The sequence below is a fragment of the Mustela nivalis genome (assembly GCF_964662115.1).
Source record: "Mustela nivalis genome assembly, chromosome: 9".
Lineage (NCBI taxonomy): Eukaryota > Metazoa > Chordata > Mammalia > Carnivora > Mustelidae > Mustela > Mustela nivalis.
Window position 1 is genome coordinate 37,628,877 of NC_139028.1, and position 12,785 is coordinate 37,641,661.

The following is a 12,785-nucleotide window of genomic DNA, read 5'->3' on the forward strand; positions in this document are numbered from 1 at the left end:
GGCACAGGTCGGAGTGCACATTATCTTTCTGGGGACAGGAGATGTTCTGTTGTGTGGCTCAGGGACCACATGATATGTCATAAATTGGTATTCCAGAACAGGCCCCTGAGGACAGATGCCTTAAAACCTATTGGGGTTCCATTGAGGGCCTAGAGGCATTTTAGTTTCAATCTTCTAACTCACTATCATTGACTTGGCTGTCTCCCTGGATGTAAGTGATCAGGGTGTTACAGGCTGCACATCTGTGTCAATAGTGGCCAGCAATATTGGGGTGGGTTCCAGGGCCTTACAGGTTTCTCCTAATCTGGAAGGTATGGGCAACAATGATATGCACAGTGTCCTTGGGGATGGCAGCCAGAGTTCTGTGATGTGGCTCCAGAGATCCCATTCTGGTGGGCATGTGAGCCATGGTTTTGGGAGAGAAATCTGGAAACAGAAATTTGGGTTAGTCTTAGTGGCGATGTGCTCACAGGCCCAATGCGTAGACCTGGAGGGCAGCTCGTCAGGAACTTTAATTAGGGTGACTGGAAGGCATTAGAACAGGCTTTTATATCTGGATTGTGTGTCCAGTATGACCTTGGAATGCAGGTTTGGTCTCATGAGTCCATGGGAGATTTTTCCTCTCTAAGGATCTTGATGGCACTCCATAGTTAGGTGTCTTTCTCGGGAAAAGGAAGAGTGCTGTTCTCCGTCTTAGGGTTGCCCCAAAACAGGGATTCCAGAGACGGGCTTTGTGGCTGGGCACCTGGAATATCCCACCAAGGGTTAGCATTTTGGCCTAGGGGTATACCAGGCCTATAATGCGGGATCTTGGAGGTGCAACTGAGAGAGTTTGTTTGAAAGCATGTTCAGGCTGTGCTCACAATGCCTGCTTGTGCCCATGGTGGATCTCATTAGTGGGCGTGGTCTCATTGGCCATACAGACGGCTCTCACTCTGAGGGTTGGACATCAGTCCCAACAGCCAGGATTCCTGCCATGGGGAAGGAGAAGCTCTCTATAGTGCTTCAGGTTCCCCCATTGGCAGGGATTCCAGCAAAGATCTAGGCAAAAATGTGTGAACACCAAAAATGGTTAGAGATGACGGACCTGGACCATGCAGGATCTCACATGCTGGTAATGGTCTGCACTCTTTAGGTGGATGACACACGGTTGGTGCTCATGTTCTGTCAGACACAGCACTAGTGGTCAGGGCAACCTATTAATCTGCGTTCCCTTTCGGGTAAAGCAGATTGATCCTCAGGTGGAGTTTCTGTGCAGACTTATCATGCCCTTCTTTCTATGGGGAAAGAAGAATGCTTCATTGTGGCTCCAGAATTCCCTATAAAGAGTGGTTGGGGACTAGTAGGGTGAGGAAGGGATTGTAAACCCAAGCTACGCTTCAATTCAGTGCCAAGCAAAAGGCTGTTCCAGTGTGCAGCGGTTGATTGTAATATCCATCATCTGAGTTAGGGCAGATGTCAAATGTTGCTCCAGAAGGAGTTTGTGTGTATGATGACTGACAAATGGAGGAGTGGCGTCTAGAGGCCATGGAGGATTTCACATTGCTGGGGCTTGTGAGATGATCCAAACAGCAAGGTTTCCTTCTTATGGAGAGGGGGATTCTGGGTTGTTTACTCCAGGGTACCCCATGTGGAAAGTTTGGGTAGCAGAGCACTACTGCATGGATGTCTGGAAAGCACACCTCCATTGACCATTGCAGCTGAGGAACATGACAGTTTCATTCTGCTGGCTCTGGGGCGAAGTACCAAGGCCTGGAGTTGACATGGATTCTCATGAAGATGGGTCACAATGCTGGTTTGTTACCAGGGAGATCTTAGAAGGTGCTGGTGGCTAAGGGGCCATGTAGGATTCATCTACCCTGAGGGTTTGACACCAGTCCAAGAGCATGGTTTCCTTCTGGGGACAGGAAATGTTCTGTTGTGGGGCTCATGGACCACAGGTTGTATCATAAGTTGGTATTCCAGAACAGGCCTCTGAGGACAGATGCCTGAAAACTTAATCTAGGATTCCAGTGAAGTCCTAGGAAAATGTCAGATTCAATCCTCTGACTCAGGACCATTGACTTCGTTGTATACCTAGATGTAGGTGATCAGGGTGATTCATACTGTGCATTTGTGACAGAGTGGCCTCCAATATTGGGGTGTGCCCTGGGGCCTTGCAGGTATCTTCTAATCTGGAAGGTTTGTGCAACTTTGACGGGCACAGTTTCCTTGGAGATGGCGGGCACAGTCCTGTGGTGTGGTTCCAGAGACCCCATCCTGGAGGGCATGTGAACCATGGTTTTGGGAGAGAAGTCTGCAAACACAAACTCGAGTTAGGTTTAGTGGCGAGGTGATCGTAGGCCCAATGCATAGACTTGGAGGGAAAATCTTCAGGAACTGTAAATAGGGTGACTCGAAGGTGGTAGCATAGGCTTTTGTATCTGGATTGTGTGTCCAGGATGGCCTCGGAATGCAGGTGTGGTCATGGATCCATGGAAGATCTTTCCTCTCTAAGGATTCTGGCGGTAACCAATAGTATGGTGGCTTTCTCATTGAAGGGAAGAGTGCTGTTTTCCGTCTTAGAGGTGCCCCAAAACAGGGATTCCAGAGACAGGCTATGGTTCTGGGTGCCTGGAAAATCCCAACAAGGGTTTGGGCCTAGGGGAGTACCAGGCCTGCAATGCACATGCTAGAGGTGCAACTGAGAGCGTTTGTTTGAAAGCATGCTAGTCTGTTGTCACAATGCCTGATGTGCCTAGGGCGGCTCTCATGAGTGGGTGTTGTCCCCTTGGCCATGCAGCTGGCTCCAACTTTAAGGTAGGACACCCATCCCAACAGCCAGGATTCCTGCCATGGAGAAGGAGGAGTTCTCTATTGTGCTTCAGGTTTCCACATTGGTAGGGATTCCAGCAAATGTCTGGGGACAGATGCCTGAATACCAAGGATGGGTAGAGATTAGGGACCTAAGACATGGCAAGTCTCACATGCTGGATATGGGCCCGACTCTCTGAGTGGCTGACATGAGGTGAGGGCTCAGGCTCTGTCAGACACAGAACTAGTGGCCAGGGTTGCCTAAAAATCGGGGACACCTTGAGGGCCAAGCAGATTGATCCTCATGTAGAGTTTCTGGGCAGAATCACTAGGCCCTTCTTTCTAAGGGGAAGGCAGAAAGCTGCGTTGTGGCTCCAGAATTCCCTATCAAGAATGCTTGGGGACCAGTAGGGTGAGGATGAAATTGTAAACCAAAGCTATGGTTCAATTCAGTGCCAAGAGAAAGGAAGTTCCAGTGTGCAGTGTCTGATTCCAAATATACAGCACAGGAGTAAAGGCGGATGTCAGATGTTTGCTCATGCTGGAGTTTTTGTCTATGATAACCAACAAATGGAGGGGTGGCGTCAAGAGAACATGGAGGATTTCCCACACTGGGGCTGGTGAGATGCTCCAAGGAGAAAGGTTTCCTTCTACCGGACAGGGGGAGTCTGGTATATTTGCTCCATTGTCTCCCATGTGGAAAGTTTGGGTAGCAGAACACTACCATATGGATGCCTGTAAAGCACACCTCCATTGACAATTGCAGCTGTGGACCATGGCAGGTTCGTTATGGTGGCTCTGGGGCGAAGTACCAAGGCCTGGAATTGACATGGAGTCTCATGCAAATGGGACACAATGATGGTTTGTTACCAGGGAGATCTTAGAAGGTGCTTGTGGCTATGGGGCCCTGTAGCATTCATCTACCCTGAGGGTTTGACACCAGTCCAAGAGCACGGTTTCCTTCTGGGGACAGGGGATGTTCTGGTGTGGGGGTCACGGACCACATGTTGTATCATAAGTTGGTATTCCAGAACAGGTCTCTGAGGAAAGATGCCTGAAAACTTAATCTAGGGGTCCAATGAAGTCCTAGGAGAATGTCAGATTCAATCCTATGAATCAGGACCATTGATTTCATTGTCTGCCTAGATGTAGGCCGTCATGGTGTTTCAGACTGTGCATTTGTGTACAGAGTGGCCTCCAGTATTGGGGTGTGCTCTGAGGCCTCGCAGGTTTCTCCTAATCTGGAATAATTGGTAAACTTTGATGGCCATAGTTTCCTTGGGGATGTTGGGCACAGTCCTGTGGTGTGGCTCCAGAAACCCCATCCTGGAGGGCATGTGAGCCATGGTTTTGGGAGAGAAGTCTGAAAACACAAACTCGAGTTAGGTTTAGTGGCAAGGTGTTCGTAGGTCCAATGCATAGACCTGGAGGGCAGCACGTTGAAAACTGAAAATCGCATGCCTCAAAGGCAGTAGCACAGGCTTTTGTATCTGGATTGTGTATCTGCAATGGACTAAGAATGCAGGTGTGGTCTCATGGGTCCATGGGTGATTTTTCCTCTCAAGTATCCTAGCGACTCCCTATAGTTTGGTGGCTTTCTCAGAGAATGAAAGAGTGCTGTTTTCCATATTAAGTGTGTCCCATAACAGGGATTGCAGAGATATTCTCTGGGTCTGGGCACCTGGAAATACTCACCAAGGGTTATGATTTGGGCCTAGGGGCTTACCAGGACTCCAGTGCAGGTCCTGGAGGTACAACTGGGAGAGTTTGTTTGAAAGCATGCTCAGGCTGTGTGTTACAATGCCTGATGTGCCTAGGGCGGCCCTCAGGAGTGGGCGTAGTCTCATTGGTCATGCAGTAGGCTACCACTCTGAGTGTTGGACACCCTTCCCAAATTCCAGGAATCCTGCCATGGGGAAGGAGGAGCTCTCTTTTGTGCTTCAGTTTCCCCCATTGGTAGGGATTCCAGAAAAGTTCTGGGGACAGATCCCTGAATACCAAGGATGAGTATAGATGATGGCCCTGGTCCTTGGCCTGTATCACATGCTGGATATGGGCCCCACCCTCTGGGTGGCTGACACGAGGTCGGGGCTCAGGCTCTGTCAGACACAGCACTAGGGACCATGGCTGCCTATAAATTGAAGTTCCCTCGAGGGCCGAGTAGATTGATCCACATATGGGGTTTCTGGGCAGAACAACTAAGCCCTTATTCTTTCTATGGGGAAGGCAGAATGCTGCGTTGTGGCTCCAGAATTCCCTACCATGAGGGCTTGTGCACCAGTAGGGTGAGGATAGAATTGCAAACACAAGCTATGGATAAATTCAGTGTCAACCAAAAGGTAGTTCCAGTCTGCAGCGGTTGAATCAAAAATCCAGCACCTGAGTAAGGGCGGATGTCAGATGCTTGCTCATGCTGGAGTTTGTGTCTATGATGACCGACAAATGGAGGGGTGGTGTCAAGAGGCCATGGAGGATTTCCCACGCTGGGGCTGGTGAGTTGCTCCAAACAGAAGGTTTCCTTTTACCTGACAGGGGCAGTCTGGTTTGTTTGCTCCAGTGTCTCGCATGTGGTAATTTTGGGTAGCAGAGCACTCCTGCATGTATGCCTGGAAAGCACCTCCACTGATCATTGCAGCTGAGGAACATGGCAGGTTCGTTCTGGAGGCTCTGGGGCAAAGTACCAAGGCCTTGAATGGAGTTTCATGAAGATGGGTCACAATGCTGGTTTGTTACCACGGAGATCTTAGAATCTGCTGGTGGCTAAGGGGCCGAGCAGGATTCATCTACCCTGAGTGTTTGACACAGGTCTAAGAACACGGCTTCTGTCTGGGGAAAGGAGATATTCTGTTGTGGGGCTCAGAGACCATATCTTGTATCACATGTTGGTATTCCAGAACAGGTCTCTAAAGACAGATGCCTGAAAACCTAATCTAGGGTTCCAATGAGGTCCTAGAGGCATGTCATGTTCAATCTTCTGACTCAGGACCATTGCCTTGGGTGTCTTCCTGGATTCAGGTGATCAGGGTGTTTCAGAATGTGCATTTGCATCCACAGCGACCTCCAATATTGGGGTGAGATCAGGGGCCTTGCAGGATTCTTCTAATCTGGAAGGTTTGGGCATCTGTGATGGGCTCATTTTCCTTGAGGATGGTGGGCACAGTCCTGTGGTGTGGCTCCAGAAACCTCATCCTGGAGGACATATGAAACATGGTTTTGGGAGAGAAGTCTACCAACATAAACTCGGGATAAGGTTAGCGGCGAGGTAATCGCGGGCCCAATGCATAGACCTGGAGGGCAGCTCATCAGGAACTGTAAATAAGATGCCTCGAAGGTGGTAGCACAGGCTTTTGTATCTGATTTGTGTGTCCACAATGGCCTGGAATGCAGGAGTGGTCCCATTGGTCCATGAGAGATTTTTCCTCTCAAGGATACTGGTGGCTCCCTATACTATGGTGGCTTTTTTGGCGAAGGGAAGAGTGCTATTTTCCATGTTAGGGGTGCCCCAAAACAGGGATTCCAGAGACAGGCTGTGGTTCTGGGATCCTGGAAAATCCCACCAGGGGTTAGGATTTTGGCCTAGAGGCGTACCAGGCCTGCAATGCGGGATTCTGGAGGTAAAACTGAGAGCGTTTGTGTGAAAGCATGCTCAGGTTGAGGGTCACAATGCCTCCTTGTTTCCAGGGCGGCCCTCATGAGTAGGCGGGGTCTCCTTGGAAATACAGCTGGCTCCCACTCTGAGGGTTGGGCACCCTTCCCATCTTCCAGGAATCCTTCCATGGAGAAGGAGCAGTTCTCTATTGTGCTTCAGGTTACTCCACTGGGACGGATTCCAGCAAAGGTCTGGGGACAGATGCCTGAATACCAAAGGTGGGTAGAGATGACAGTCTTGCGCCACGGCTAGTCTCACATGCTGTATAATGGCCCTGATCTCTTGGTGGCTGACACTAGGTCTTGGCTTGGCTCTGCAGACACAGCACTAGTGCCCAGGGCAGCCTATAAATCGGGGTCCCTCGAGCGCCAAGTAGATTGATCTTTATGTGGAGTTTCTGGGCCAACTCACCAGGTCCTTTTTCTTTCTATAAAGAAGGCTGAATGTTGCATTGTGGGTCTAGAATTCCCTCTCAAGAGGGCTTGCAGACCAAGAGGGTGAGGATGGAATTGTAAACACAAGCTACTGTTCAATTCACGGTCAAGCTGAAGGCAGTTCCATTGTGTAGCACCTTATCCGAGATATCCAGCACCTATGTAAGGGCAGATGTCAGATATTTGCTCATGCTAGGGTTTGTGTATATGTTGACCGTCAAATGGAAGGGAGGCGTCAAGAGGCCATGGAGGTTTTCCCAAACTGGGGCCTATGAGATGTTCCAAACAGCAAGGTTTCCTTCTTCTGGACAGGGGCAGTCTGGTTTGTTTGTTTCAGGGTTCCCAATGTGGAAAGTTTGGGTAGCAGAGCATTACTTCGTGGATGCCTGGAAAGCACACATCCATTGACCATTGCAGCTGAGGAACATGGCAGGTTCATTCTGCTGGCTCTGGGGCGATGTACCAAGGCGATCAGTTGACATGGAGTCTCATGAAGATGGGTCACAATGCTGGTTTGTTACCATGGAGATATTAGAATGTTCTGGTGGCTAAGGGGCTGTGCAGGATTCATATACCCTGAGGTTTGGACACCGGTCCAAGAGCATGGCTTCCATCTGACGACAGGAGTTTTTCTGTTGTGGAGATCAGTGACCATATGTTATATCATAAGTTGGTATTCCAGAAGAGGCCTCTGAGGACAGATGCCTGAAAAGCTAATCTAGGCTTCCAATGAGGTCCTAGGGCCATGTCAGGTTCAATGGCCTGACTCAGGACCATTGACTTGGGTGTCTGCCTGGATGGAGGTGAACAGGGTATTTCAGACTGCACATTTGTGTCCAGAGCGGCCTCCATAATTGGGCTGGGCTCAGGATCCTTGCAGGTTTCTCCTAATCAGGAGGGTTTGGGCAACTGTGATGGACCCAGTTTCCTTGGGTATGGCAGGCACAGTCCTGTGGTGTGATTCCAAGGGCCCCATCCTAGAGGCCATGTGAGTCATGGTTTTGGGAGAGAAATCTTCAAACACAAACTCAGGATAGGGTTAGTGGCAAGGTGTTTGCAGGCCCAATGCATAGACCTGGAGGGCAGCATGTCAGGAACTGTAAATCAGGTGACTCGAAGGCAGTAGCACAGGCTCTTGTATCTGGATTGTGTGTCCACAATGGCCTCAGAATGCATGTGTGGACTCATGGGTCCATGGGAGATTTTTCCTCTCAAGGATCCTGGGGGCTCCTGATAGTTTGGTGGCTTTCTCAGGGAAGAGATGAGAGCTGCTTTCCATCTTAGGGGTGCCCCAAAACAGGGATTCCAGTGACGGCTCTGGGCATGGGCACATGGAAAATCCCACCAAGGGTTAGGATTTAGGCCTAGGGGTGTACCAGGCCTGCAATGCGGGATCCTGGAGGTGCAACTGAGAGCATTTATTTGAAAGCATCCTAAGGCAGAGGTTCACAATGCCTGTTTGTGCCAAGGGCGGCCCTCATGAGTGGGCGTGGTCTCCTTGGCCATGCAGCCTGCTCCCACTCTGAGGGTTGGACACCCACCCTAACATCCAGGATACCTGCCATGGGGAAGGAGGAGTTCTCTCTTGTGCTGAAGGTTCCCCCATTAGCTGGGATTCCAGAAAAGATCTGGAGACAGATGCCTGAATACCAAGGATGGGTAGAGATGATGGCCCTGGGCCATGGCCATTCTCACATGCTAGATATGTGACCTGCCCGCTGGGTGGCTGACACAAGGTCGGGGCTCAGACTCAGTCAGACACTGCACTAGTGGCCAGGGCAGCCTATAAATCGGGGTTCCCTTGAGGGCCGTGTAGACTGATCCTATGTGGAGTTTCTGGGCAGACTCACGAGTCCCTTCTTCTTTCTATGGGGAAGGCAGAAGGCTGCATTGTGGCTCCAGAATGCACTATCAAGAGGACTTGCGGACCAGGAGGGTGTGGATGGAATTATAAACCCAGGCTATGGTTAAATTCAGTGCCAAGTGAAAGGCATTTCCAGTGTGCAGTGGCTGATTGGAATATCTAGCACCTGAGTAAGGGCAGAGGTCAGATGATTGCTCACGCTGGAGTTCATGTCTATGATGATCAACAAAGTGAGGGGTGGCTTCAAGAGACCATGGAGGATTTCCCACGCTGGAGCTTGTGAGATGCTCCACACAGCAAAGTTACCTTCTACCAGACAGAGGGAGTCTATGTTTGCTCAGGGTTCCCCATGTGGAAAGTTTGGGTATCAGAGCACTCCCGCATGGATGCCTGGAAAGCAGACATCTTTTGACCATTGTAGCTAAGAAACATGGCAGGTTCCTCTGGTCGCTCTGGGTAAAAGTACCAGTTCCTTGAGTTGACACGAGTCTCATTATGATGGGTCACAATGCTGGTTTGTTACCAGGATGATCTTAGAATGTGCTGATGGCTAAGGGCCTGTGCAGGATTCATATACCTTGAGGGTTTGTCTCAGTTCCAAGAGCATGACTTCTGTCTGGGGCAGGAGACAGAAGCCATTCAGTTCAGTTGTGGGGCTCAGGGACCACATGTTGTATCATAAGTTGGTATTCAAGAACAGGACTCTGAGGACAGAAGTCTGAAAACCTAATCTACAGCTCCAAATAGGTCCTAGGGGCATGTCAGGTTCAATTTTCTGACTCAGGACCATTGACTTGGATGTCTGCTTAGATGAAGGTGATCATGGTGTTTTGACTGCACATTTGCATCCCAAGTGGCCTCCAATTTTGGTGTACGCTCAGGGACCTTACAGGTTTCTCCTAATATGGAAGGTTTGGGCAACAGTTTTCTTGGGGATGGCAGGCACAGTCCTGTGGTGTGGGTCAAGAGACCCGAACCTGGAGAGCATGTGAGCCATGGTTTTGGGAGAGATGTCTGCAAACATACTTGCGTTATGGTTAGAGGCAAGGTGATCGCAGGCCCAATAAGACCTGGAGGGCAGCTCATCAGGAATTTCAATTAGGGTGACTGGAATGCAGTAGCACAGGCTTTTATATCTGGATTGTGTGTCCAGGATGGCCTCAGAATGCAGGTTTGGTCTCATGGGTCCATGGGAGACTTTTCCTCTCTATGGATCCTGGCGGCTCTCCATAGTTTGGTGGCCTTTTCGGGGAAGGAAAGAGTGCTGTTTTCCATCTTAGGGGTGCCCCAAAACAGGGATTTCAGAGACGGGCTGTGGGTCTGGGCACCTGGAAAATCCCAACAAGGGTTAGGATTTGGGTATAGGGGCTTACTAGGCATGCAATATGGAACGTGGAGGTGCAACTGAGAATGTTTGATTGAAAGCATGCTCAGGGTGAGGATGCCCAATGCCTGCTTGTGCCCAGGGCGGACCTCCTGAGTGGGCATGGTCTCCTTGGCCATGCAGCTAGCTCCCACTCTGAGGGTTGGACACCCGTCCTAACAGAGTGGATTCCTTCCATGTGGAAGGAGGAGTTCTCTATTTTGCTTCCGGCTCCCCCATTAGCAGGGATTCCAGCATAGGTCTGGAGATAGATGCCTGAATACCATGGATGGGTATAGATGACAGTCCTGGGCCATGGCCGGTCTCATGCTGGATATGCAACCTGCCCGCTGGGTGGCAGACACGAGGGCTTAGGTTCTGTCAGATACAACACTAGTGGCCAGGGCAACCTATAAATCAGTGTCCCTCGAGGGCTGAATAGAAGGATTTTCATACCCTTCTTTCTATGGGGATGGCAGAATGCTCTGTTGTGGCTCCAGTATTCTCTATCAAGGGGGCTTGCAGACTAGTAGGGTGAGGATGGAATTGTAAACCCAAGCTATGGTTAAAATCAGTGCCAAGCGAAAGGCAATTCCAGTGTGCAGCGGCTGATTCAAATATCCACCCTCTTAGTAAAGACGGATGTCAGATGTTTGCACACACTGGAATTTGTGTCTATGATGACCGCCAAATGAACAGTTGGCTTCAAGTGGCCATGGAGGATTTCCAACACTGAGGCTTTTGAGATGCTCCAAACAGCAAGGTTTCCTTCTACTGGACAGGTAGAGCCTGGTTTGTTTGCTCCAGGGACCCCCATGTGGAAAGTTTGGGTAGCAGAGCTCTCCCACATGGATGCCTAGAAAGCACACCTCCATTGACCATTTCAGCTAAGGAACATCACAGATTTTTTCTGGTGGCCTTGGGGAGAAGTACCAAGGCCTTGAGTTCACATGCAATCTATTGGAGATGGGTCACAATGCTGGATTATTATTAGGGAGTTCTTAGAATGTGCTGGTGGCTAAGGTTCCAGGCAGGATTCTCTTACCCTGAGGGTTTGACATGGGTCGAAGAGCACGGTATCCTTCTGGGGACAGGACATGTTCTGTTGTGTGGCTCAGGGACCACCTGTTGTATCATAGGTTGGTATTCAGAACAGGTCACTGAGGACCGATGCCTGAAAACCCAAACTAGGGTTTCAATGAGATCCTAGGAGCATGTCAGTTTCAATCTACTGACTCAGGACCAGTGACTTGGCTGTCTCCAGGATGTAGGTGATCAGGGTGTTTCCGACTGGGCATTTACATGCAGAAGGGCCGCCAATATTGGGGTAGGCTCTGGGACCTTGTGGGTTTCTCCAAATTTGAAAAGTTTGGGCAACTGTGATGGACATAGTTTCCTTGGGGATGGCAGGCACAGTCCTGTGGTGGGCTCCGGAGATACCATCCTGGAAGGCATGTAAGCCATGGTTTTGGGAGAGTAGTCTGCAAACAAAAACTTGGGTTAGGGTTAGTGGCAAGGTGATAACAGGCCCAATGTGTAGACCTGGAGGGCAGCTCATCAAGAGCTGTAATTAGGGTGACTGGAAGGCGGTAGCACAGGATTTTCTATCTGGATTGTGTGTCCAGGATGGGCTCAGAATGCAGTTGTGGTCTCATGGATCCATGGAAGATTTTTCCTCTCTAAGGATCCTGGTGGCTCCATTTAATTTGGTGGCTTTTTCGGGAAAGGGAAGAGTGCTGTTTTCCATCTTAGGGGTGCCCCAAAACACGGATTCCAAGGACGGGCTCTGGGTCTGGGCCCCTGGAAAATCCCACAAAGTGTTAGGATTTGGGCCTTGGGTGTACCAGGCCTGCAATGTGGTATTCTGCTGGTGCCACTGAGATGGCTTTTTTAAAAGCATGCTCAGGCTGAGGGTCACAATACCTGTTTGTGCCCAGGGCTGCCCTCAGCACTGGGCTTAGTCTCATTGTCGATGAAGCTTGCTCCCCCTTTGTGGGTTGGACAACCATCAGAACAGCCAGGTTTCCTTCCATGGGGAAGGAGGAATTCTCTATTCTGCTTTAGGTTCCCCAATTGGCAGGGATTCCCGCAAAGGTCTGGGGACAGGTGCCTGAATACCAAGGATGTGTAGAGCTGATGGACTTGGGTCATGGCTGGGTTCACATGCTGGATATGGGGCCTGCTCTCTTTATGGCTGACAATAAGTCTGGGCTCAGGCTCTGTCAAACAGAGCTCCAGTGTCCAGGGCAGCCTATAAATCGGGGTACCCTCAAGGGCCTAGCAGATTGATCCTCAAGTGGTGTACCAGGGCAGACTTACCAGGCACTTCATTTTACTATCAGGAAGGCAGAATGGTGGGTTGTGGCTTCAGAATTCCCTTTCAGCAGGGCTTGAGGACAAGTAGGGTGAGGATGGAATGGTAAACACAAGCTAGGGTTGAATCAGTGCCAAGCAGAAGGCAGTTCCAATGTGCAGTGGCTGAATCGAGCTATCCAGCACCTGAGTAAGGGCGATGTCAGATGTTTGCTCACACTGTAGTTTGTGTCTATGATGACCAACAAATGGAGGGGTGGCACAAGAGGGCATGGAGGATTTCCCACGCTGTGACTTGTGAGATGCTCCAAACATCAAGGTTTCCTTCTATTGGACAGGGGGATTCTCCTTTGTTTGCTCCAGGGTCCC